Genomic DNA, 25,965 nt, shown 5'->3' with positions numbered 1-25,965 from the left:
GTTGCAAAGTTTTTTTCTCTTCCCTGAATCCAAGTCAAGACAGGATTCCATAGTAACTACAAAATCTCTCATTTTTTTCTATTGTGACCCTTACAAAGTGGTTCTTAACCAGGGGTCCAGGGTCCACTGAGGGGCTGCGAGCAGATTTCAGGGAGCCTGCCAAAATAAACCAGAGAGCAGGGCCAGCGTTGGAATTGCTGGGGCCCAGGGCAGAAAGCTGAAAACCAAACCCCACCATATGGGGCTCAAGCCACAGCCTGAGCAACAAAGCGTCACGAACCCCCTGTGGTGTGAGGCCCTGGACAGTTGCTCTGCTTGCTATTCCCTAATGCTGGCGCTAGCTTTTAAGCTACTGGATATGCAGAAAAACATTTGTTGTGGCACAAGTGGGCTGAGAAATTTTTATAGCACATTGGGGGCCTTCGGAAGAAAAAGTTTGAGAACCCATGACTTACAATACATCAAACTATTGTGTTTATCACTTGTAGGCCTTCTCTTCACTGCTGAAAAAGGTATGTTTTTTTACCTTGGAGTAACTAACACAAGAGCTATTGTAAGATCAAAAAACAAAAAACAGTGAAGACAAGGCACTTAAATTTTACTGTGTGGTAAAATAGGTGAGGTCAGCACTGCACCCCAGGCTGGTGTTGACCTCAATAAGGCAAGGTAAACTAGATGCCACTGCGTATTTACCTCAGAACAGCTCACTCATTGATTATCCCAAGGAAAGATGCACCTTTTTTAGCAGTGAAAACAAGGCCTCAATCCAGAAGCATCATCAACCACCTTTCTGCCATGTTCAAGACAAGTCATGTTCTTTATAGATGGGAAGTATCAAGCACAGATCTCTTCTTTTTAGACATTTCAAATTGTGTTGGTGGTTGTCACCAGTGCTGCTAATACACTTATCGGGTATTTAATATTTGTACTACAGCTGGAGGGGATTAGAAAGGATTTCAAGTAGCTGCCAGTCCATACTATTAAGCAATTAGTCATTTATATGGGAGTTGCACTGGCTCTTTTAAAAACTGCAGCTCTGAAAGGCATTTCTGATGTCGAGTAGACACAGCTCACTTTTGGTTAATAGAATGTTAACTGAGTTTGGGCAAAATACAACTGAGTATGGCCCATGTTTTTCCACTATGGCCCCTGCAAACACCATGCATTTGTGTGCCTAAGTAGCATATGTATGCAATTGCTAATGCAGGCGAGCAAATATCTGCACATTTGTGTGTGTGCAGTTTTCAAAACCTTGCCCTGTATGTCTTTATTCAAATATTATTGAGTGAATAAATATGGTTTAACATTTCAAGCACAATAGTATGAGGAATGCTTGATCAGCACACAGAAGGGTGCCTCTGTACATGTATGAAAGGGGATAGGGTCAGCTGCCACTAGAAAAGTGAATCTGTGCCATGAATGAATAAGGGGAAAAATGGATGGAGCTGGATTGTGCATGGGGTCTGCATTTTCTGGTGGAATAGATACTTCATAATGTTTTGCAAATGAGAGGTGGATAATTCAAAGCATAAATCTGAAAACGTATCAGAGAAAGATATCACCCTTGTTTCAAGAGATGCACTACATTCCTTAGAAAAAAATGATTTTTTTAAAGGAAAAGAGTCACAGAAAACCTTGAAAGCAAGAAGCGGACATTCTGAACAAGGTTCCATTTTGCATCTGTATACATAAAACCCATGGAACCTTTGTAACACAATGACACGAGCTTAAAAGATTCCTGTGCTCCATGAAAGATTAAACGGGTAAGTTGTTTAGGAAAAACTTGAGTGACTTGCTCACACACTTGTCATAGTTTAATGAAAAATAGGTAACTTGAACATTGAATCAGTGGGTAGAATATTCAATATATTAGCTTATTTTGAATAACATAATATCCAATGCGTGTGGAGTGCATGCATTAATTTGAGAGAATGAAAATTAATTTGTGGGTTTAAGTCAGTGAAGTATACCCCCCAGTCTCTGTAGCTGCACTGTCCGAATAAATGTTTTCTCTTCCTAATTACAATAATTGTGTAAGATAAAGCTGTGCAAGATTGCATATTGTTCCATAAAACACTGAGATGTCTTGGTGGGCTACTATCTAGCATTCTAACAATACAGTCTGATTTTAGATATCAAAGAATTTCATAAAAACCATCCCCTTCCCCCCCAACTGTCCCCAGCAACTAGCCTAAGTAACCTGGAGATCTTTAGAGAGGCAATTGGGAGATGAAATGCTCCCTCAAAGCCACACAAAAAGGCTTCTTCATACTGGCAGTTACAGTGAAATGCAACTCTTTTACAGGATAATCTTGATAGAGTAGACAAAAGGGCCAATAAGTGAAATGTTAAATCTGTAATTTGGTTAGAAATAATGCCCAGACTAATTATATTGTAAGATATGTAATTAAAGTGGCTCAGAAGGTCCACATACTTCCTATGCACTAGGTAAGGACAGAGTCAAGCTTACTCCAGATTTCCGCCCCCCCCTCCCCCCCCCCCCCCCCCCCCCCCCCCCCCCCCGCTGCCCCTTTTGCCTTGCTACAGTACATTGGATTCCTTTTGCATATTAACAGTTTCCTTCATTTACCAGCTCAGTCTCACAAATCCAAAATTGGATAGGCAGGTATTTCGGATGGAATTTGTTTTGTACGATATACATGGCCTGTCCCTGTTGTGTGGCACACATGTGATTCAGCTCTCCACAAGAACACACTGTCTCCATCTCTGAAATAAACACTACTCTTGAGTTATTGTGTGAGTCAGTTGAAATGGTCTGAAATGCTAAACTTATGCAAGCAGCCTAGCAGGAGGAAAAATATCCAGATTGCCAGCTCCAGATACTGCTTTTTGCGTTTCATTGTTTGCATTTTTTAAAAAAAAATCCCATTGTTTTCTAATCTGGCACATGCAATGTGAACTGAGGTTTCTCCCTTTAAATCATCAGAAAGCCGTGCCTTATTTTACAATCCTTGACTCGTGAAGTGACCCTTCAGAGCCAGTTTTATTGCATAATGCCAGTGAACAAATGTCAGTCTCTAAGGCAGCAATAAAATTATTAAATAAATAATAGGCAGTATTTTGGCTTTGCTTTAAGGATCTCAAAGCACACCGCAAGCACCAATTAAACCTCACAACACAAAGTCCGATTATGGAATAATAAGTTTATATTAAGTACATTGGGTAAGTGGCATAGAGAGGTGTTGTGATTTCTCAAGGTCAAATGGAAAGTCAGGGGCAGTGACAAGGGTAAAACTCATTAGTAGAGAGAATGCACTCTCTCCGTTTTGTGAGACAGACTCCAGGTTGGGGGACTAGGGAGGCAGAGATATCCCAACCTTTAACAAACATTAGGTGCCTTGGGGGATTTTCAAAAATTCCTAGATATATACCTCCCTTCAAGGAGCCTACTCTAGGCACCAATTTGTATGTTTAGGCATATAAGTACCTTTTAAAAAATATGGTTTGAAATGCTTACTGCTGTGGACAAATAATGGCACCACTGTACTTAGAGAAGTGAGTACTTTGCCTGGCAAAAAATTATTTGCAGGACTGGACCCTACATTTGTAACAATCACCTGATTCCCCAGAAGGAGAATATATTACAAACCAGCAGCAGAGTAAAGGTTGCTGGACAGCTGGATGGGATGACCTGATACTCAACTCCTGAAAGCTCCTTCCTTTTCTGTGTCTATTGAGCTAAATGAAACCTTTCTTTTCTCTTTGGACCTGGCTAGCTGAGGTAAACTTTCTTGTTTGAAGTAAGCCAGGGTGATGGCTAATTAACCTAATTGTGCATCTCTCATACCCATTAAAACTAGCTGCTACATTGAACTGCCTGTCTTGCTAGGCTTAAACATATAACTAGATATAAAATCTACTTGAAAATCCTTTCTTTTGGATCATGTTCTAACAAACTAGCACCTCTTATAAAAGTGATTTGTTTTATTTTGAACAGCTATATGTTGTCCTAAACAAAGGTTTCAGAGTAACAGCCGTGTTAGTCTGTATTCGCAAAAAGAAAAGGAGTACTTGTGGCACCTTAGAGGCTAACCAATTTATTTGAGCATAAGCTTTCGTGAGCTACAGATGAAGTGAGCTGTAGCTCACGAAAGCTTATGCTCAAATAAATTGGTTAGTCTCTAAGGTGCCACAAGTACTCCTTTTCTTTTTCATAAACAAAGGGTAATTTGAAATTACTAATTTCTCATGGGTCAATTTAGTCACATGGGAAGACGTCTTGTTTCACTCAGTAAGTTTTATCTGCCAAAGAGTGCAACACTGGCAAATTAAACCTAAGCAAAAGAAAGGCTCCTTCAGTCACTGGAAGAAATATGTTTAAAGAAATAGAGCATGAAGAGTCAAACTCTGATAGTTGTACGTATTGTCTTAGTCCACGTGTAAAACATCCAAAATAAATGCTTCTTATTTTTCATAAGGGAATATGATGTTCTTAGGTATTTTTAATTTCTAATTAGCTCGTGCCTTATACCTACCCCATGTAGATTTTCCCCAAGAGAATTATAGAAACCTGCTAAACCATAGGTTTATATTCCTAACATATGCAAGAGAATTATAGAAACCTGCTAAACCATAGGTTTATATTCCTAACATATGCAAGTCACATATGAAAAAAGAACTTCACATACTATACTGGTAGGTATGGTCATGAAGGCCCAGAATGAGCCTTTAAACTCAGCTCTGAGAATGGGCTAGTGCAGAGTTGAGTTGCCCCAGGAAGGATCTTGATTCAGAGAGTCACAATTCCGCCCCTGCTCCCCTCTTGCTCTAGAGCAGGTACAGGGTATAATTTATTACAGCCCTGAAAAGGGAGCAGTTTCCTTCCCACCCGGTTCTGGTGGCTGGTGAAGACGGGAAGGTAGAGCCATGGCTCCATTCTCCCACCTCTTACCGAGAAGAAAGCAAGGTTTACACTCCACAGGGGGTGCTAATGTGGCCATACAGGGGAAGGCGTGGGGCACAGTCCTAGGCACCTAAATGGCTACATTAACAATAGTGACAATCTAGCATTCCAAAGGTATTTTGTACTCTGAAGCTGGATACAACGTTATGACAGTGATTGCCAACGTGGTGATGCTTGAGGAAGACAAAAATTCTAACTGATTTAAAGTTTCCTGAGAGTCAATTCTATAAAGTAATTCCTGAGCGATAATGCCCATAATCATTTTAGATTAGCCTGGGATTAAACGCAACGGTTTCTAATTGTGTACCATGTTCTCTTCCATACAAGTACATCATGCCCTGATCTTATTTCCCGGACAGACACTAATACACTCGAGTGCCAGCTGTTGATAGCTATAAGTAATGAAATTGCTCTTAAAATGAAACACAACTCTTGGTTGACAGCTCTTCCACTGCTCAGCTAGAATGAATCTAACAACTTTTTCATGTATCACATTTATATAACTGGCTGAATGATAAATAGACTTCCGATGAAGATTTAACTCATATTTTAAACAAAATATAAGGATACTTGTAATGAATGTTAGTCATAAAAGTTGCAGATATGATTGCATAAGGCATTGCTAATCATAAAATTTAAAAATCATAATTCCTTTGCATTGTGACACAATATAAGGGTGGCATTTTTTACTCATATATTCACTCAGATTTTGACATGAATTTGCATTGTTCCTTTTATCTTCATATCAGGAAACGTTTTTCTTTTAGGGTATGTCTGGACCAGAGTTTTTAACCAGTGTCTTAATTTGAGTTAGTTGATTGCCAGTTAACATGAGTAGCAAACACTTTGGTGAATGCTGGTTCAAGGCCAGAAGAGACCACTGCCATTCTAGTCTGACCTCCTGTAGGACACAGGCCAAAGAAATTCCCCCAAATAATTCCTAGAGCAGATTTTTACAAAAACATCCAATCTTGAGTTAAAAATTGTCAGCAATGGAGAAACCATCATGACCCTTGGTAAATTGTTCCAATGGTTAATGACTCTCAACATTAAATATTTATGCCTTGTGTCCAACCTGGATTTGTCTAGCTTCAATTTATAGCCACTGCATCATGTTATACCATTCTCTGCTAGATTGAGGAGCCCACTATTAAATATTTGTTCCTTGTGTAGATACCTATACACTATAATCAAGTCATTGCTTAACCGTCTCTTTGTTAAGCTAAATAGATTGAACTCTTTGAGTCTATGACTATAAGGCATGTTTTCTAATCTTTTAGACAGTCTCGTGGATCTTCTCTGAAACCTCTCCAAATTATCAACATCCTTTTTGAATTATGGACACCAGAACTGGACACATCAGTAAAATAACCTCTTTACTCCTACTCAAGATTCCCTTGCTCATGCATCCCAGGATGACATTAACTCTTTTGGCCACAGCATCATAGTGGGAGCTCATATTCAGCTGAGTATCCACCATGACCCCCAATCTTATTCAGAGTCACTGCTTTCTAGGATAGAGTACCCCATCTTGTAAGAATGGCCTATGTTCTTTGTCCCGGTCTAGGGCTTGTCTTCACGTCATTGTTAGTTCAAGGTATAACTCGAGCATGGCCCCTAACCTGACTTGTCCATAACACTAAAATGTCTAGCTTAGGTAAAGTGGTGCTTTAAACTCAAGCTAACTGTCCATCAGGGGACGTGGGTTGAAGCTTGAGAGCTGCTGATGCTCAAGCTAATAGTGCAGTAGGGCTGTAATTACAGACTACAGTTTGAATCGGCACAACTCATCAGCTGCTTAGCCAATCACTTTGCCAAGTCAATCACTGTGTGTAGCTGGAACGCTTCACAGTGTGGCCGCTCATACTTGAGCTAGCTGTTGCAATAAAGACAAGCCACTAGACACTCCATAAACATTTGTTCCAGGCTGAGCCCTAGGAAAAACCACACACATTTGTGCCCTGAGCTAAATAAGTGGAGGCTGCCTAATGAGCATTTACAAACCTGTTCACTAACTCAGGTTAAACAGCAATCAGATAACTTGAAATTAAAATGAGAGAAAAACCTCTAGTCTAGACATACCCTTCATTTCAACTTAAATTTGAGCGATCAAGTTAACATTGCAGCAGGACTTAACCTTTGCACTTCCTGACTTTTTCTTATTTTAAATGTGCCCCACTTCTGTTGCATTAACACTTTTCTTTTCTTTTTTTGCATTCAATTTCTCCTTTGTTTAGAAAAAAGAAAAGGAACTGCAAGGACATACTTAATAACTAGACTTTGAAGTTGCACTGAAGTGCCTATAATGAAATTCTATCTACAAGTCATTTAAGCATGGAGGAGACAAGCAGGAGATGAAAAATCAAAATGTCAAGATTATTGGATGAGAAGAGAACTGGATGATGGTTCAGGGGATGACAATGGGATACAGAACCTCTCATTCTGAGGTCATGATTATAGATCTGGCACAGCTTAGATTGAGGACAAAAATGCTTACAGCCTCACATTTGTTCAGCAGCCTATGTAAAATGAGTTGGCAGCACCAGTCCAGTTCCTAATAGACAGGTGTCCATATGATAAAATGTACCACTGCAACTGGCACTGATTAGCATCTCTGTTGTCTTTCCACATCAGAATTGAAGTACATCGGAAGGGTGGTACAGGCAAATTCGCACAGCTGCTTTCTAAGTCATTCTTATTTTATGGGGAAAGAGGAGGCTCTGAATTTTCTTTTATTTTTTAAGGGTTGGTCTGTTTTGTATATAAATTCAGAAGATATTGTGACAGGGTCGGGCCAGATTGCTATAGGAGAGTAAAAGAAGGCAGATATATTAGCCCCAGGCTAAGTAGGTCCCTTTTCCCTGGGTAAGGTAACAAGGAAGGTTCCAGAACAATCAGGAACCTTTTGGAGACAATTAAGACAGGCTGATTAGAACACCTGCAGCCAATCAAGAAGCTGCTAGAATCAATTAAGGCAGGCTAATCAGGGCACCTGGGTTTTAAAAAAACTTCAGTTTGTGGTATACGTGTCAGGAGCTGGGAGCAAGAGGCACTAGGAGCTGAGAGTGAGAATGTGGACTGTTGGAGGACTGAGGTGTACAAGCATTATCAGACACCAGGAGGAAGGTCCTATGGTGAGGATAAAGAAGGTGTTGGGAGGAGGTCATGGTGAAGTAGCCCAGCGAGTTGTAGCTATCTAGACAGCTGCATTCCACAGGGCCCTGGGCTGGAACCCGGAGTAGAGGGCGGGCCCAGGTTCCCCCCAAATCCTCCCAACTCCTGGTCAGACACAGGAGGAGTCGACCTGGACTGTGGGTTCAGAAAAACGGCCAAGCTGAGGGCTGCCGTGAAGCTCCAAGGCAAGCAAATCCGCCAATAAGCGCAAGACCCACCAAGGTAGAGCAGGAACTTTGTCACAATATCTAATCTGGAAGTGATCTGTAGTTTGTTCTGAAATGCTGAGAAGCACACTAATGACAAGGAAGATATGGTGTAGATTTAGGGAGGCAAGATTTCATAACAACTAGAACCCACGTGTGAATTAGAACAAATAATTTGACACAAATGTTTCCCTGTTTCTGTTCACAGATTGTCTGAAAATCAGAGTTTTCTCATTGAAAAGGAGGGCAGGAAGCTGTGATGCCAGAGTGTAATGCACTCCAGCCAATCCTTATAACCCCTCCGGGGCTATTACAAACTGACATAGATCTTAAATTGCTCTAACTTGTGCCCACAGACAGTTTGGCTCCTAGCAAACTCCAGGACCAGAAAAGCAGAAAAGTGTCTCGCTTCTTCAGCCAAGGACTAACATTTAGTTATTTCAGACCCAATGTTTAGAACCTTTGTCCTTGCAACTACCATCTTGGACAAGTCAAAGCAAGAAAAGTCCACCAAAATACTTTTGAAATGCTTTCTGAAAAAACAGACATTTGCAGATTACTCTTCTGGAGCATAAATGTCTGACAGTGCATGCACATGCTAATCATTTAGAAAAGAGAGGTGCGGGTATAAAGAATCACTGTCAAGTAGAAAGAGGAAAAAAATGCAGGTTGAAGAGCATAGTGGATACTGAATTAAATAGTTGTTCAGAACTAGCACTCAGGAACCTGAAAGGCTGATTTTATGTAAAATCAAAGTCATATGAAATATATCAGTCCCAAGTATTGAATAAAAGATGGGAGGAGATGGGTACAAGTGGATTTTCTGCAAACACTGAACTTGGTTTATTGTATATGGCTTGGACTCAGAAGAGGACATCTTCACATAAGTGGTACTCTTAGAATAACTGTAAGGAAATTGCATATGCTACAGATTACAACAACAGAGCTTTTATCTGAGTGTTGTACCTTATCAGTGGATAAATAGAGAACTTTATTTCTAAGTGTTGGCACTTTCCATGAGCAATATAAATTCACTGTTAAATTACAAAACAGACAGTATTTAAGCATAGCGGTACAAGTAGCAGTTTACTTTTTTCTAATATCAGAGGGGTAACCGTATTAGTCTGTATCCACAAAAACGAGGAGTCCGGTGGCACCTTAAAGACTAACAGATTTATATGGGCATAAGCTTTCTTGGGTAAAAACCCCCACTTCTTCAAATGCCGCATCAGAAGTGGGGTTTTTTACCCATGAAAGCTTATGCCCAAATAAATCTGTTAGTCTTTAAGGTGCCACTGGATTCCTTGTTGTTTTCATTTTTCTAATGGTATCTGACACCTGATAATTTTAGAGTAACTGTAAAATATTGGTCCTAGAAATTTGAGATGGAAGTCCATAAGGGTATAATTTATTCATTTTACTGTTGAAAGTAATTTAAAGGAAATATTTGATTTTGATATATGTGAAAAAGTTATCTAGAAGGCCAATTACACTGAATTCGTTTCCACAGCTCTTAGCACTGAGGAGCTAGCCTCGTATCTTTTATAAGATGTCTGAGGCTAGTTTTTAGGTTGAATAGTACATGAAGAATATCTCCTTTTTGAAGAAGTTATGAAGGTTCACTGCTAATTCCATCCCTTACACATATTGCATGTTATAGATGGGGCCTATCTCGCTTAAAATAGGATGGCAGTGGGGTTTATTTTATACACATGGATGGCTCCATCTGAATATAAATGTCATGAACTTGTAATCTTGATTGCATTGGGCATTATAGTAGGTCCTCCATGAGTAACTGGACTCCATTGATACAAGACCAAGTGCTTTCAAGAGACCAAGAAACTTGATTGTCCTATAAAGCTCAGAGATGCACCCTGGCAGAAGCTTCCAGAGGGACACAGTTGGAATAGAGAGACAGCTGTTGAGTTGAGTCACTTAAGATACTTTTTTTCCTGACGCACCAGAAATAGCAGGTGAAATCCTGACATACTGAAGTTAGTGGGAGTTTTGCCATTGACTTCAGTGGGTTCAGGATTTCACCCAATATTTCCTGCTTAGCAATATTAGTCTTTGTTTAGCTACCTCTAATTTTATATTTTCCTCAAATAAACTTTCTTTGTATTTAAGATACTCTCCCTGGAGTTCTGTCATATACACTGTTAGGCCCTGATTTTGCAAAACTTTCCTTATAAAAGGAACTTCATGATGCCATAGTGACTACTTGTGTGATTAAGATTTTGCAGGATCAGTCAGTGAGGGACAATCACAGGCAGGTAGCTCTGAGAGAAAGAGACAGAAGTGAAGTGATTGAACACTTGGTCAAAGACATAATGCTTCTTCCCATAAGGTGAGTGAAAGAAGCAGGCTACAGTCAATGTAGACATGGGGAGAAGAATAGGAGATGCTGGGTCAAGCAATGGTTACAACATAGAGCTATCTCAACTCTAGAAGATTCCATTCTAGAAAAGCATGGGGCAGAGAAGGCAATGCCTCAAAAGAAAGACTCCTATTGACCTCAGTGAGCTTTGGATCAGGTCCATACAACATCAATGCTGGGTTTTAATCTCACACTAATGAGTCTAACCCTCAGGAGTTTTAACTCCAGTGACTTGAATCAAGTTACTCCTGATCTACACTGGAGTGAGATGAGAACTAGGATCCTGCTATTAAAACAAACCCAAAGTTAGGTTTCTATTTTATCATTATTTTGAGGCATACTGTCAGGGAGGAAAATGTCCTCCTGTTACAATTACAGAAAACATTTTGCATCTTGTTTTCACAAAAGTCTATTGTAAAATATTTAGAAGTGATCTGCATTATTTTTAATGTTATAAAAAAGAACTTTGTTAATTCACTGAATGCCTACTCAGACTGAAGAATTTTTAGCGTTCAGCTAGAGAGTTTTGTAATGAACAAGAAGTCCAATTATTCTGGTCGCATTATACAAAGTTCCGGGAATTCTTTGGCATGAAAGAACTATAATACATTTTCTCTGGCACATCATAACAACATTTGATTTCAAGATATATCCCACACAAGTAACTCTTGCCTAAACCTAGTTGTGTTAAGAAACAAGTATTTTCACATTATTTAACCTCTTCTGTGCTGACGTTTTACAACTAATTTAAAGGGGTTCTTGTCCCCTGTGTCATCACAGTTCATATATAAAATACTTTTCATCAATAAGTAAATACATGGCTCAGACAAAAAAGAAGAAAAGACCAACATTATTTATGTCACCAGAAAGTTCTATGTCCTGTTTAAAAGATGGTTGGACTGTCCATTTTTAGAAAATAATTTGACATCTGTGACACTATCCTTTCAATCAAGCAATTCTCAGTAAATCACTATTGATATTCATTTACTCAAGATGACAGTAATGTGTTCTTAGCAGTATTCATGGATTCTGCCATAGCCTGAAAGACATTGCCATTTTTAGCAGCCTGTTTCAAATACAGGTCTCAAGAGGGCACATGAAGATAACAGGCTAGTTCGTGTAGGTGTTCTGCATACAGAGCAGCTGCAGGTTTGTGCCTGAGAGTATGTTTAGGAAGAGATATGTCCATAGGGCACTTAAAAATCTGGTAGGTCTGCATGTATGCAAAAGTGACGAGTCACTCTTGGATTTCCCTAACCCTGAGCCAACTGTGTACTAGCTAGTCCTGTTCCCCAATGTACAACAGTTGCTTTTCCCATTACACTCTTCTATTTCTGCTCCCTTGAAATAGAATTATACCACGAGAAACTCCCTTAGTTTCAGTGGGGAAAACTGCGGTGAGTTTTAAGAGGTTTCATTTACACTCACACCCACTTGGTGATGTGTAATTGAATCATAGTCTCTGGAAGTCACTGTGGGTGTAAATTACATGCTGCGGGGAACAAAAGAAGGGGGGAACTGCACCAGTTTAGTCTCCCTTACATTCACCTCTGGATTTGGCCCAATATCTTTTCACTTTGATGCTGTTCATATAGCAGGAATAGTTAAGTAGCTTATTTCCAAATGCTTACCAGTCTGGTATATTGGAAGTTAAAACCCCATCCATTATTACTATTACTATACTTGTTTGTATGTTAAGACAATCATGGTGTCCTTTAAGATTCAACAATAGAGAATCTGATGCTTCACAGTGTTCCCCTTTCTAATAGTGCTATTACACTTACAAAATACTAGAGATTGCTCCAGGATCTATAAAATAATGTAGTCACTTTTCAAAAGTCAGCAATTGCCAATAGTAACCACACAATGGTATCTGAGATCCCATAATTTCCCCCTACACTCAGAATAGAAAATAACCATAATAAATTTGTATTATCTATCAGCAAATGGTTACTTTTTAATGGTGATTATGACATATGGAACAGTCAGGGAAGAAGAAGAAAAAAATAAGAAAACAGGGGAAAAGAGAAAACTAGCAGCTGGCAAAGTTCAAGATAAAATATATTAAAGCTATACAGTCCTGCCAGCAGCAATTCTGGGCCCCAGGGCAGAACAGTTAATGGGCCTCCTAGAAAGGGATGTGCCCACCAGGTTGCCTTTGTCGTCAGTACCACCCCAACGTGCCTAGGAGCCAGGGCCGGATTATCTTTTGTGGGCCCAGCACCAAACATTTTTGGGCCCCCATGGGGGCAATCGAGCACGGTGCAGGGAGGTCAGTACCTGGAGTGAGGGGCCGGCCAGCGGCAATGAGGCATGGCATGGAGAGGGGCAGCCCTGCTCTGCCCAGCCCAGTGCAAGGGCACTGTTTAAAAACCTGCAGCTGCCAGATGCACACTGGCCCACCCAGACCTGTGCTGCCAGCGTGCCCCTTTCCCTCTGGGGTGGGCCCATGCCATACCACACAGCCCCCCCACCCAACACCCTGCAACTCCCTATGCCCCGCCTCCCCCGGACCTGCTACGCCGAGCACCCCCTGCCCACAGCCCCACCACAACTGCCCAGTGCCATGCACGCTACCATCCCTGCACAGCACTCCCGCCACCCACAGCCCTACCACAAGTACACAGCACTCCACACAGACCCACCACTGCCCAGCACCCCAACACACACAAATCCCCCTGACCCTGCACTACCCAATGCCCTTCCCCACAGCCCCACTGCTACAACTACACAGCACTCCACACAGACCCCCCCACTGCCCCACACCCCAACACACAGACCTCCCCACTGCCCAGCGCCACCCGCTCCTCACAGCCCAGCACCCCCCATTCCCTGCCCTCCGGCCACACTCACCGGCCCTGCTGAGCCAGCACAGAGCAAGGATCCCCCCTCCCAGCAAGAACAGCTGAAGCTTGGGAGCACAGAGCGGTCCCCTCCCCCAGGGACCCACCCAGCCCTACCTGCCTGGTACTGGTACCCACGGCAGAGGGGACATGTTTCCTTGCGGGGCCAGGGCAGCCACTGAATTCCTCAGCCTGCCGCTTCTGCAGAGAGGGCCCTGCGGACCGCCCGAGCAATTTAAAAGGGCCTGGGGTTCCCAGACACCAGACCCTTTTAAATCGCCCTGGCCCCTGGGCAATTGCCCCCTTTGCCCCTCAGAGTATAAGGAACATAGTTCTACCCTTATTTTTCGAAGCTGGTTTATAGCTGTAATGATATTCTGCATTTATGTGCTCACTTCTTTCCAAGAATCTGAAGCAGAAAGCCTGCCAGACAGGCAGTGGGGGCACTAAATGACAAATGTGTTAAAGGAGAACTCAAGGAAGACAAGGCCATTGCAGAGAAGCTAAATGAATTCTTTGTATCAGTCTTCACTGCAGGGGATGTGGGAGAGATGCCCAGAAAGATAGCTCTGATGTAGGTAACAGATCTGAAGTACTGTACCACATTGATATGCCAATAGCAAAGGTATTGATAAATTGATAAAAATTGATAAATTAAACAGTAATAAGTCCCCAGCACCAGATGATATTCACCAAGAGTTCTGAAAGGAACTCAAATAAGAAATTGCAGAACTACTAACTGTAGTATGTAACTGTTGCGGAAACAAGCCTCTGTACCAGATGACTGTAAAGTAGCTAATAGACTGCTAGGTTTTAAAAAGGACTCCAGGGGTAATCCTGGCAATTTCAGGGCAGTGAACCTATATTCAGTACCGGGCAAGCTGGTAGAAGCTGTAGTACTGTCATGCCTCACCAGTCAATTAAAATTCTTTGCAGGTGTCAACAAGCAATTGGATAAGGGTAATCCAGTGTACCTGGATTTTCAAAAAGCCTTTGACAGGGTCCCTCAGCAAACACTCTTAAGGAAACTGAGTGGTCATGGAATAACAGGGAAGGTCTTCTTATGGACCAGTAACTGGTTAAAAGATAGGAAGCAAAGGGTAGGAATAAATGATCAGCTTTCACAAGGGAGAAAAGTAAAACAACAGGGTCCTCCACGGATATGTACTGGTATCGGTGGTATTCAACATGCAGTAAAACCACTGAGTTACAAACACTTCGGGAACGGAGGTTGTTCGTAACTCTGAAATGTTCATAACTCTGAACAAAACGTTATGGCTGTTCTTTCAAAAGTTAACAACTGAACATTGACTTAGTATAGCTTTGAAATTTTACTATGCAGAAGAAAAATGCTTCCCTCCCTTTTTTTTTTTTTTAGTAGTTTACATTTAATGCAGTACTGCACTGTATTTGAGTGGGGGTTTTTTTGTTTTGTTTTTCTGGGGATCTCTGGTGTTGCCTAATTGCATACTTCCAGTTGCAAATGAGGTGTGTGGTTGACTGGTCACTTCATAACTCTGGTGTTCGTAACTCTGAGGTTCTACTGTATTCATTAATGATCTGGAAAATGGAGCAACCAGTAAAATGGCATGAACAGTAAAGTGGTAAAGTTTGCAGATGATAACTACAGGTACCTTGAATAATTTTGTAAGTCCAAAGCTGACTGGCGAAAGAGTTACAAGGGGGATCTCACTAAACTGAGTGACTGAGCAACAAAATGGCAGAAGATATTCAACACTGATAAGTGCAAAGTAATGCACATTGGAAAAAAATAATACTAACTACACAAATATGGTGGATTCAAAATTAGCTGTTACCATTTAACAAAGAGATCTTGGAATCACCATGGATAGTTCTCTGAAAATTTCCACTTATTGCACAGCAGCGATCAAAAAGGCTAATAGAGTGTTAGGAACTATAAGGAAAGGGATAGAAAATAAGACAGAAAATATCATAATATCACTATATAAACCATGGTAATCCCATATTTTGAATATTGTGTCCAGTTCTGGTTGCCCCTTCTCCGAAAAGATATAGTAGAACTGGAAAACGTTCGCAGAAGGGCAACTAAGAAGATCAAGGTTACAAAACATCTTCCATACAAGGAGAGATTAAAAAGATTAGGGCTGTTCATCTTAGAAAAGAAATTACAAATGGGGGGATATGATGGAGGTTTATAAAATCATGAATGGTGTGGAAAAAAAATGAAGAGAGAAGCGTTATTGACCCTTTCCCACAATACAAATACCAGGGGTCATCTGATGAAATTAATAGGCAGCAGGTTTAATACAAAGAAGATGAAGTACTTTTTCACCCAGAGCATAATTAACCTGTGGAATTTATTGCCTTGAGATGTTGTGATGACCAAACATATAACTGAATTAAAAAAAAATAGATAAATTCATGGAGGATAGGTCTATCAACGGCTATTAGCCAAGGTGGTCAGGGACTCAACTTCTTGCTCGGGGCGACCCTAAGCTTCCAACTGCCAGACACTGGGAGAGGAAGACAGTTGTGTTACTCTAACTGTCCTGTTCTACATACTCCCCCTGAAGCTCTGGTACTTGCTGCTGCCAGAGACAGGATACTGAGCTAGATGGACCATCAGTTTGACCAATATTGCAGTTCTTACGTTCTGAAAGAACATTATAAAGATGGATACATTTTCATATCTTACTAGATGGATAAAACTAGGTGGAGAAAGTTTAAGGGCTGCAGTTTCAAAACTGGCCTTACTTTGGGTGTCACCATTTTTAGGTACCCAATCTACGATGTGGCACTCTTGCCCTTCATTGATTCAACTGGAGACACCCAGCACGTCTGAAAAAAATAGGCTCTAGTGGCTTGATTTTCAGAGGTTTTGAACACTAGAAGCTCCCATTGAGGAATAAATTGGCCCATTGTATGTAATAACATAGTAGGACTGAAAGGGACCTCAAGAGGTCTTCTAGTCCAGTCCCCTGCACTCAAGGCAGGACTAAGTATTATCTAGACCATCCCTGACAGGTGTTTGTCTAACCTGCTCTAAATTAATCTGGAGAGATTATAGGTAAACTGGCTGAAAGCCCAAGTCATGTGAGGCAACAGTGCCTGCTGGAAGAAAATATTAGGCAACAAACATAGAAAGAAAATATGCACGTTGCCAAATTGCCATGTGCATGTGACAACATTATTTCATACCACCTAACCCAAAACAAGCCCACCTTCCTCCCAGTTCTTTGATTTGAATATGAAACTTATTTATTACGTTTTGCCAGTCTCAGTATACCACTGTACTGATGACGTATTCAAGTATGTTTCCACCGTTGCCTGTCTCTGGACTTTTTAACTCCCCTCTATTCCTCTCTGAATGTATGTGTGATAATTTTAGGTTGAAATGTCAACCTTTAACGCACACAAAAATTGCATGCCTCTCCCTGGAGACTTTACTTACCCTCTACCTCACCCCAGGGATAGGGGAACTACCTATTACAGTCTTGACTCAACAGAAATACTTGTCTACTTTTTACTGCTTCAGCGCTTTTCTACCTGGTACCTAGCAGCCCCACTCCCCAACTCACCTACCTCCTGCTGCCCAGGGGCTTCTCTTCTGCCTGGATCCAACTTCCCAATATTCACCCTCCCCTGCTTCCCACTGCCCCAGGACCCTCTCTGTTATAGGGCCACGCATGAAGAGAGGGCTCACTAGCAGGGCAGCTCAGCCCTGAAGCTCTCTCACACTGCTCTGAACCTCGTGAGTTCGAAGGAACTTCTTGTATCATCACAACAGCTGCTCCCTGAAGACACCAAAATCCCACCACTCATGATCAGCTCATGAGAGCTGGCAACACTATTTCCTGTGGCTGTTTGGTGGTGACCCCCCTTACCCACCATTACCCCTAGGCTGGGGGAGCTGCCATTTTATTCCCTCCATATCCCACCCTCATAACTGTCCTCTGCATCCCTCTCAGCCTCCCATCTTCTGCACCCCCCCAACCCCTCCCTTGCTCCCTTATTTCCCTGTACTCCCTCAGCCTCCTTCCTAGCCTTCAGCCTCCCCTGCCCCCCATAACCCCCTGCAACTCCTAACTCTGATTCCTGCTTCCACATCCCAACAGCCTCCCTCCTTCCTCAGCCTCTCCTTGTTCCCACATCCCCCTCCACCCCCTAAATCTGTCTTCTGCTCCCCCCACTGTCTGCTCCCCCTCACTCTTCCACCTTTCATAGTGTCTCTGCTGCTCATCAAGTCCCTGTGTGCTGTCCAGATCCCTGAACCATAGCGGGGCAGCCTCTGTGCCTGTGGGCACAGCTTCAATCTTACTGAAAACAGTGAGAGGTGGCATCCAACTTTATTAAGGGCAGCCTCGCTTCTACATGGAGATAAAATATAGGGCAATGGCTGCCACCTTGCTGGCTACAGTCCCCTTGTCAGTAATAAGGAAAACCGGTGAGTTGAAAATGGCTCACAGCAAAGATTGGGCAGTCACAGAGCACAAATCCCAGTGATGATTGAACCTGGTGATATTCTGAACAAAAAGAATCATCCTTGTAGTTGTTTCCATCATTCACACTGACTATACAGACATTCTAGGCTTCATAATGACACGCCACACAGAGTGGCAATCCTGGAGTCTTCCTCTATAGATTACTGGCAGAGGCAATTAATTGACTAAAGATTTGCCGTTCACATAAAGCCTCAGTAGAAGTTGTGAGGGTGATCTCTGTGTTGGATTTGAGAATAATTAATTGATGTAGGTATATTATCCTCAGGTATCATTATTAATCTTGCCCTTTAACAAAGCTGCAAATCTTTTTCCAAAGCAAAGTGGACATTCTGTGTGTCTTGTAGCAACATCTTAAACAAATGCAAAATAACTCATTTGTACGTCCATAGGGTAAATTAGAGTTACAAAGGTGGCCAAAACTATACAAGTAACTAGGAGCACTATAAAACAGAAGTTTAAAGAAACAAGCAGTGTATATGCAATTCCTCAAAAGAATCATTATGACTGTAACCTGTATGTGTCGTTATGTGTACTGTATCTGTATACAGTCAGAAAGTCACACAAGGTAGATCTTTAAAAGACCCATTAGTCATGCAGCTGCCATTTCAGGATTGTTCCATACAACACATTTTATATTGTTTTGTCCATTCCAGTTTTAAATAGCCAAAGTACTGCAGCTTCCATTTCTTCGCATTTATGCTGGAAATTCTTTGATTGCTTAATACATCTCAGCGTAAGGAAGCTTTGTTTCTAAAAGTCTCCCGTTTTCAAGGAATTAACGTTATCCCATTATTCCTCACTATGCTATCCGTTTTAACACCCTTCCTTCCCCAACCTATTGCAAAACACACACAAAAACCAAAAAACCTTCATCTCTAAGCAACTGATCTCTTAGCAACAAGAAGCACCTTCATAAGAGATGCCACACAGAGTGGTCATCAGAAAACCTGTTCTGATCTTTAAAAGGAGCACACCCGATAACACAGGTAGCTCTCATCAGGAACTGAACGAAGTAATAAGAAAAGGACACAGGTAACTTATTTAACATTCATATTTTGGCATTTTTTCTTTAAAAATTAAGCTAGAACAACTGTGAAAGAGACATAGATACTATTTGATTAATTTTAGAGTTGTTTTGATCTTACTTTACTCTGGCTAACTTTCTGTAAATGATATAATGTCTGAATAGCTCTTTACATGTTTTCTGACTTACAGCATAAAGCATTCTTACTCAAACACGTCTTGCAATTTAAAACAAAATTATAGAAACTCATTTTGTAAGTATTTATTATGGGATGTTTCACTTTTTTTTTCAAAAAAGGAGCACATTTTGGCAGAACTATTGCAGTAATGAAATTGTTCGTTTCATTCAACTTTTCAAACCATTTAGACAGTATGAAAAGTATTTAATTACAAACTTCTTGCATTTTTGGTGCAAATTCCATGGGCAAGAAATATGCTCGCTGTCTAATGTTTTAGTACCTTCTGGGTTTCTTCTACTTAGAATAACCTTTTCTCTGTCCATATGCACTGCTCGAGAGAAAGATTTGCTCCATAACTAGATATGGGAGAGAATGGATATTGTCAACTGTTAGCTGGATTCTCAAAGTAAAGCTAAGCAGAAAATGACTGGAATTGGGCAAACTATGGTTTCCAAGTAACACAGCCATAACAGGGAGAAATCAACTGTCAGAATTATGAAAATGGAGGTGAAAAAGAAGGCATTGGGTAGAACACTACACATCTATAACTGATCTGGAGAGTTGGTTAATTGTCTCACGGCCACTGGTGTTTTCTGTGGTAAGGATCTGTCTTTACTTAAACTACTAGAATTTCTTCCTTGTCCATTTCTGATACATACAGTTGTTTGAACAGAAAATTATGTCTGGAAAAACTGTATTCTAAATGAGGTTTGTTATTTCCTTTTCCAAACCAAAGTTGTTTTTGCTTCTCTAAATTTTATTAACATACTCATTGGAATATATGCAGCGGTTTTCATATCCTAGGTAACATTTGGTGAGGTTATAGACATTAAAGTCACTATGTGAAAAGTGATGCCACTTAATAAAATAGCTCCCTCTATCTCTAAAAGTCGTATCTGTTTACCAGCGAAAACAGGTTTCTACTACTACTATTAGCATTGCCATGGTAGACATATAATCATGACAAAGAGATCTGGATTCTGTTCTCTCTATATATGACAAACTAAATTGTCTGCTCAGTTATAATTGCATACTCTATATTGCTAGTGGTGATGTAAGAGGCAAAAAGAACACAGCTGGATTTTCAGATAACAGGTAGAGTTTGCAGGGCTGCTAGCAGTTAAGAAAAACAGCTGTTGACATGTAAACTGAGCAAATTTGATATAGAAATTAGAGATAAATACTGACCATCCATTCTCCACTAATCTTCCTGTCACTTTTGAAGGTATAATTGCACTTTAAGTTGTCCTAAAAGTTTCTTTTGGACAAGACATGGGAATAATATGGTTTACAAGACTCTCAAACCAGGAATAAAAAAAAACCTCGAAAGTGTCCCTACAAATTAGATCATTGTTAGTATATATGTTTGAATCTGCTTTGTTAGTATATATGTCTCAATCTGATGGCTAGCATGAACTGATATACTCTCATTCTGCATCATCCAGTGTTTTCCATTAAAAGGTACAATGCAAAAATCATCATCTAGCTTCTATTGGGGATGCCACTTTTCATGAACACTACTTTGGTCTCTAAGCAACAAAAAGTCCTATTGTAAAAGCGACACAATTGGCAAGGTATTTTTCAAATCATACATCAGAATGTAATTAAAATCTCAGAAAGGGCCATTGTCCAAATTCTAATTTCAGAACCTTCTTATTTTTTGTGGAAATTGTAATTTAATCAATCACAGATCATTGTGGAAATGAAGAGCCCTATTGTGCACTGGGACACCATGTAGTGAACCTTCCCTCGTATTTTGATCTAAGGTAAATAACAGCTCCCAAGGTACCACAGTGATTGGCATGAAAGAAAGGTGGATGCAATACTCGCTATGAAGTTACCCAAAGCAGGTGTGTTTTCTAGTCTCGTTTACTATGAGCAATTAACATCACTCTATAACTGGGCAAGTCTATTAATTCACTAGGGCAAAATTTGCAGAAGTTACTAGTGATTTTGTGTGCCTCAGTTTTTGAGTGCCCAACTTGGGTCCTGATTTTCAGAAACCACTGAGCAACCACGCTGTGAAAAATGAAGTTGGCCACCCAAGAATTGAGGCATCCAAAATCACTGGTGACTTTTGAAAGTCTTGGCTTAAGTTCATCCTGGTGTAACACTGAGTCTGCCATTTCACAGCCCCACAACTAAACAAGGCATCCACATGGCCTTGGTCATATTAGAGACACTGTCCTCTAGGTCACAGTGATTGTGTTGTAATGTTAAGAGATTCTATTATCCTGTTGCATCGTCCCAAAAGATATTTGGGACCATTTTAATACCTTGCAGGGTACAGGACTGCCCTGTCAAAATGAGACTGCTCTTTCAGGGGGTGGGGAAGGGATGAGTGGCAATTTGCACAGTATTCCAGAAGAGAACCCACTAAAAGCATCATGACAAAATTTCCTTGAAATAATATAGCAACAGAGCAGTCTGCAAAAATATGCCTGTTCTGGAGAAATCATTGCATAGGTTTGTACCCATCCAAAAGACAGAATATATATCAACTAGGGTACATGAAACATTGCATGTAGTACTCTCCCTCAAAGGGGTACTGTGAGGATAAATATATTAAAGATTGTGAGGTGCTCAGATACTACAGAAAGGGGTCACATAAATGCGTTAGATAAACCTGTATTACCTAAGCAAATATTTTATACACATAAAAAATTATAAGAATTACGAGGAAGGAGGGAGCATTGCTGTGTTTGGGGACATGGATTAATTGGCATATGGTGACCAACTATGACCAAAGATGCATAATAACTACATACACTAAATAGAGCAGGGTAGCGTGCTGAAGCTCTGTCAGGTAAGCCTGAAGGAGGGGTGCTGCTAGGCTAGGGATGCACCCAAACAGAGATTACAATTATCCCCCCTATGAGGGCAGTTTTCTTGTTCTTTGTTAGTCACGTTTGTAACCTGAAGGTCTTATTGGCATTTCCATAATCTGCCAAGAAGCCAGGTATAAGCAGTGGCCAAAAGTGGCCAACCTTTCCTCTTGGAAGTGGACCTCCTTGTAGACGATCCCCTGCTGTCACCCCAAGACTAGATTTTGGCAATGCTCTCAACATGGGGCTACACCATCAGACCATTTGGAAACTTCAGGTGGTACAGTGACCACATTACTCCAATACTCTAATCTGTACTGGCCTCCAGTTAGTTTCTGGATGCATTTAGAGGTGTGGGTTTTGATCTTTAAGGAGCTTGAGGACTCTGTGTGACACGGATGCAGCAATAGCTGAAGCAGCTTTGCTGATCACAAACAGCCATTTGGTATAAACAGGGAAAGGATGGCAGCAGCACATTTTCCCCAAGAGGTCCCCAGTTATGGAACTCTCTCCTCGCTCCTACCCCGTTCCTCTATCAGAGGCCTAATGTGCTGCTCTCCAGGTCAGATTGCAATGCGTAGCCAATTTCTCAGATTTTCACTGACACAGGAATAGAGGGTGTGATTGTGAAGACTGGGGTTGAAGGTTTCATTTTCCTGTGGGGTATTTCTTTTTTCTGTGTTGATCCAGGAATATATTCGTATAATTACTGTACTGGTACTGTACTGGTACTGTACTGAGTTTTAGATAGGCGCCATTCAGAAATCTAACTAAACAATGCACGTTTGATGTATAGCTACAAATCAACAAGATGCACCATCAAAGTAGCAATCCCAATGACCCAGGAACAACTGGTAACCTTTAATAGGCTACACATGGCCCCTGCAACCATCTGTGGAGACTAAGATGGGATACAATTGTGGATCTTGCTCTTCCCAGGCTGTAAGTAAAGCTTTATATTATTTCAGGTTTGATAATCAGTATCTTGTTTGATCATTAGTCACTGTGTAGAGGAGTTGTGCTAAGGTGTGCTATGGTAGAATTTGCCTGCAAAACATCTGTGTACTGTAGGTAGGCTTTTTATCTAGCTGTTCTTTATGTGTGCAGACAATGCTCTTACTTTATGAACAATAAAATAACCATAACTGTTGAGTCAATGTCCAACTGTCAGACCAGCATGGCATGACCTTCTCTTCTCTTTCAGATTTGCAGTGTTCCCATACACACTAAAGTTGCAAAGATAGAAGAAGGAAAAGCTGAGGGGCAGCAGGCAAGCTGAAGTGGTGTACCAGGATACCAGAATGTGATTGAAATCTTGGAGATGGGGGAAATTGCATGGTGGAGAGTGAAGGAGGAGTTTGCAAAAAGACTGGAGGACACAGAAGTAGTGGGTCAAATTCTCTCCTGGAAGTGGAGAGAGTGTAGCCCGTTATTTTCCTTGTGCCGATTGTTTATTCACAGTTTTCCACTCTGATTGTATTTCACAGGGTTTGTTTGTTTAACTTTTCCTTATGTTTCTAATGTTTATTGGTGTTTGACAGTAACCACTTATATTCAAATTCTTTTTTTCATAGATTTGAAATTTGCATGTGGTGGTGGAGCAATGACTAACAAGATATTTTGAATGCATACAGGTATTATAAATAAAATAAAATTAACAGATGGCTTTTGGTTTGTTCATGTATTTATTTCTATGGGTTTGGAAAGGTGCTTGTTTCTCTGTGTTTGTGGTGTATAGGTAGGGTACTAATAATAAACTTAATCATACAGTGAAATTAAGGCCAGATCTCTCATCTTCTGTTTTCTAGATATCCTCTGAAAAAAAGATTTACTACTAATAGTGCTGTATCGGGTGCATATTTATGAGGCTGTGAATAGGAATTCTTTGACTCTATTGCTTCAGCTGGTGAAATATTTTTAATAAACTTCTATTGTTCACCTATAATTCTCTGCATGCATGAGCAATAGGACTTTTTAAAATATCCAGTATAATGAAAATGAACATACTTCCCAATCCACCACTCAGAAATGGCCTGAGTTAATTGAGAAGACTGGTTGACTACTTGGAAGGTCAACAAACTTGAGCACCAATGAGGGGTGGGAGGGAAGTGACTTCATAGGAAAAGCCTAACCCTTACCCTTTGATTTCTAAAGGGATTGTTAGCTCAAACATGATACTAATTATTATGATCAAAATCTTGCAGGGCACTGCAGCTCAAAACTAGCATTGTTAATATCATGCAGAGGGAAATCGGAAGCCAGCACAGTCTCTGGGACATGGATATAATGCATTCCCTGAATGACAAGTGGCAACTGCATTTTGCATTAAAGTTTCTGAATGGTCTTCTGGTGTAACCCAATGTACATGACAGTAATCAAAACAGGAGATGACAAAAGCATGGATAATAATGGCAAAGTAACAACCACCCTGCTACGCAAAGATGGAAAATATATTCTTATCTACAGCTTTTATCTGGACATATAAAAGAGCCAAGAATCCAATAAGACTCCTATGTTACCTGTGTCACAAAAGGGTGGATCCACACAACTGAAAGGGCACGTTTCCTTTTGGTTTGGTTGTCCCCCCATCCCAACATCACCCCACCCTTATTAATTAACTAACTAATATTGGTGCCCCAATCTTAGTCCGACACTCAAAGGTAAGTGATCAAATGAAAAACATGTCACCATGAGGAACAGTACCGAAACCCAAACTGCCTCCCTATCTCCAGCACCACCTTCTAGTGTTCTTTGAACAGAAGTGACAACAGATCCTTGCTTGTCCCAATATGGCTCTCTGGGTCCTAAGAAAAGAGAGAATAGACCCATTCACATGCAATTCTCTCTCTCTGCCAGGATTGACAGACATAGTGGTTGATTATAATACTGGATTGGGATTTAGGAGACTTGGGGTCAATTGCTACGTATGCCACAGACTTCCTGTGTGACCTTGGTCGAGTCACTTAAACCTACCCTGTGTGTCTGCTCCTCATCTGTAAAGTGGGGATAATCTTTGTCTCTCTTTACAGTTTCTTCAAGGCAGGGGTTGTCTCTTGTTAGGTCTTTGTGCAGTATTTGGCACAATGGGACCCTGATCTCAACTAGGACCTCTAGGTTCTACTGTCTATGCTGACACATACCCCCACATTCTCATACCTCACCTGCCCCAAAACACAGTAAATTGCCAAACTCCTCCCCCTTTCATCATTAAACAAGAGTAGTGCTGAATTCCTCTCAGACTGCAAAGAGGTTCAGTATAAAGTCCCCCGCTCCATCTCAGCCCCTCAATGAAGACCCTGCTGTCTTGGTTACTTCACCCACTTTGCCTCTACTCCCTCCAAAAATCTTTTCAAAGAAAAAAAGAAAGTTTAAAGGAATTGCTGGGGGGACTTTGGTTGAGCTCATACTCTGCCAAATACTGCAGGATTAACTACAAGACACCAAACCTGCAACATCTTTAAGATGTTGGAATATAACCCAAAGATTTTATGTAAAATTGATTAAAAAGTCAGATCTATGTGACTGACCTAGTTTTACATGTGCTGACTATAGCTCTAGAAACATTGGGGAAGAGTTAACTGTAGGCATTGGGTATTAATTATGGTTAAATGTGCAGATTAGGGAATTGTGTTTCTTTTTCTAATGTGGAATGAAGCTTTTTTTAAAAACAAAACAAAACACTATATGGCCCAAAATAAAAAAAGTCTTTTTTCTGGTGTAGAAAAATGTAAACAAGTAACTCTTGGAAGGTAGCACTGCACATCCTATTACAAAATGCAAGAAAATGCGGATAGCATCATTTATGGCAAGGTGTATGCTTTGTCATAATGGAGTCACTATTAAGCAAGTAAAAAGGGAAATAAGAAATCATGGAACTTCTGAAAACAAAAAAATATCAGGAAGGAGTGATAGGCAGATATCAGGTGCATG

The 25,965-nt window shown here is 40.7% G+C and overlaps 1 long non-coding RNA gene across 1 annotated transcript; it reads left to right on the top strand.

Moving 5' to 3' along the window:
- The first annotated feature begins 18,874 nt into the window (after positions 1-18,874).
- LOC119567165 lies at positions 18,875-23,697 on the top strand. Its single transcript, XR_005227004.2, has 3 exons — positions 18,875-19,040; positions 22,832-22,977; positions 23,240-23,697. It is a non-coding gene; the product is annotated as an uncharacterized LOC119567165 (long non-coding RNA).
- Positions 23,698-25,965: the final 2,268 nt, after the last annotated feature.

This window comes from Chelonia mydas, chromosome 10, assembly GCF_015237465.2.
Source record: "Chelonia mydas isolate rCheMyd1 chromosome 10, rCheMyd1.pri.v2, whole genome shotgun sequence".
In the NCBI taxonomy this organism is placed as follows: Eukaryota; Metazoa; Chordata; order Testudines; family Cheloniidae; genus Chelonia; species Chelonia mydas.
This window is presented reverse-complemented; position numbering and strand designations above follow the sequence as displayed.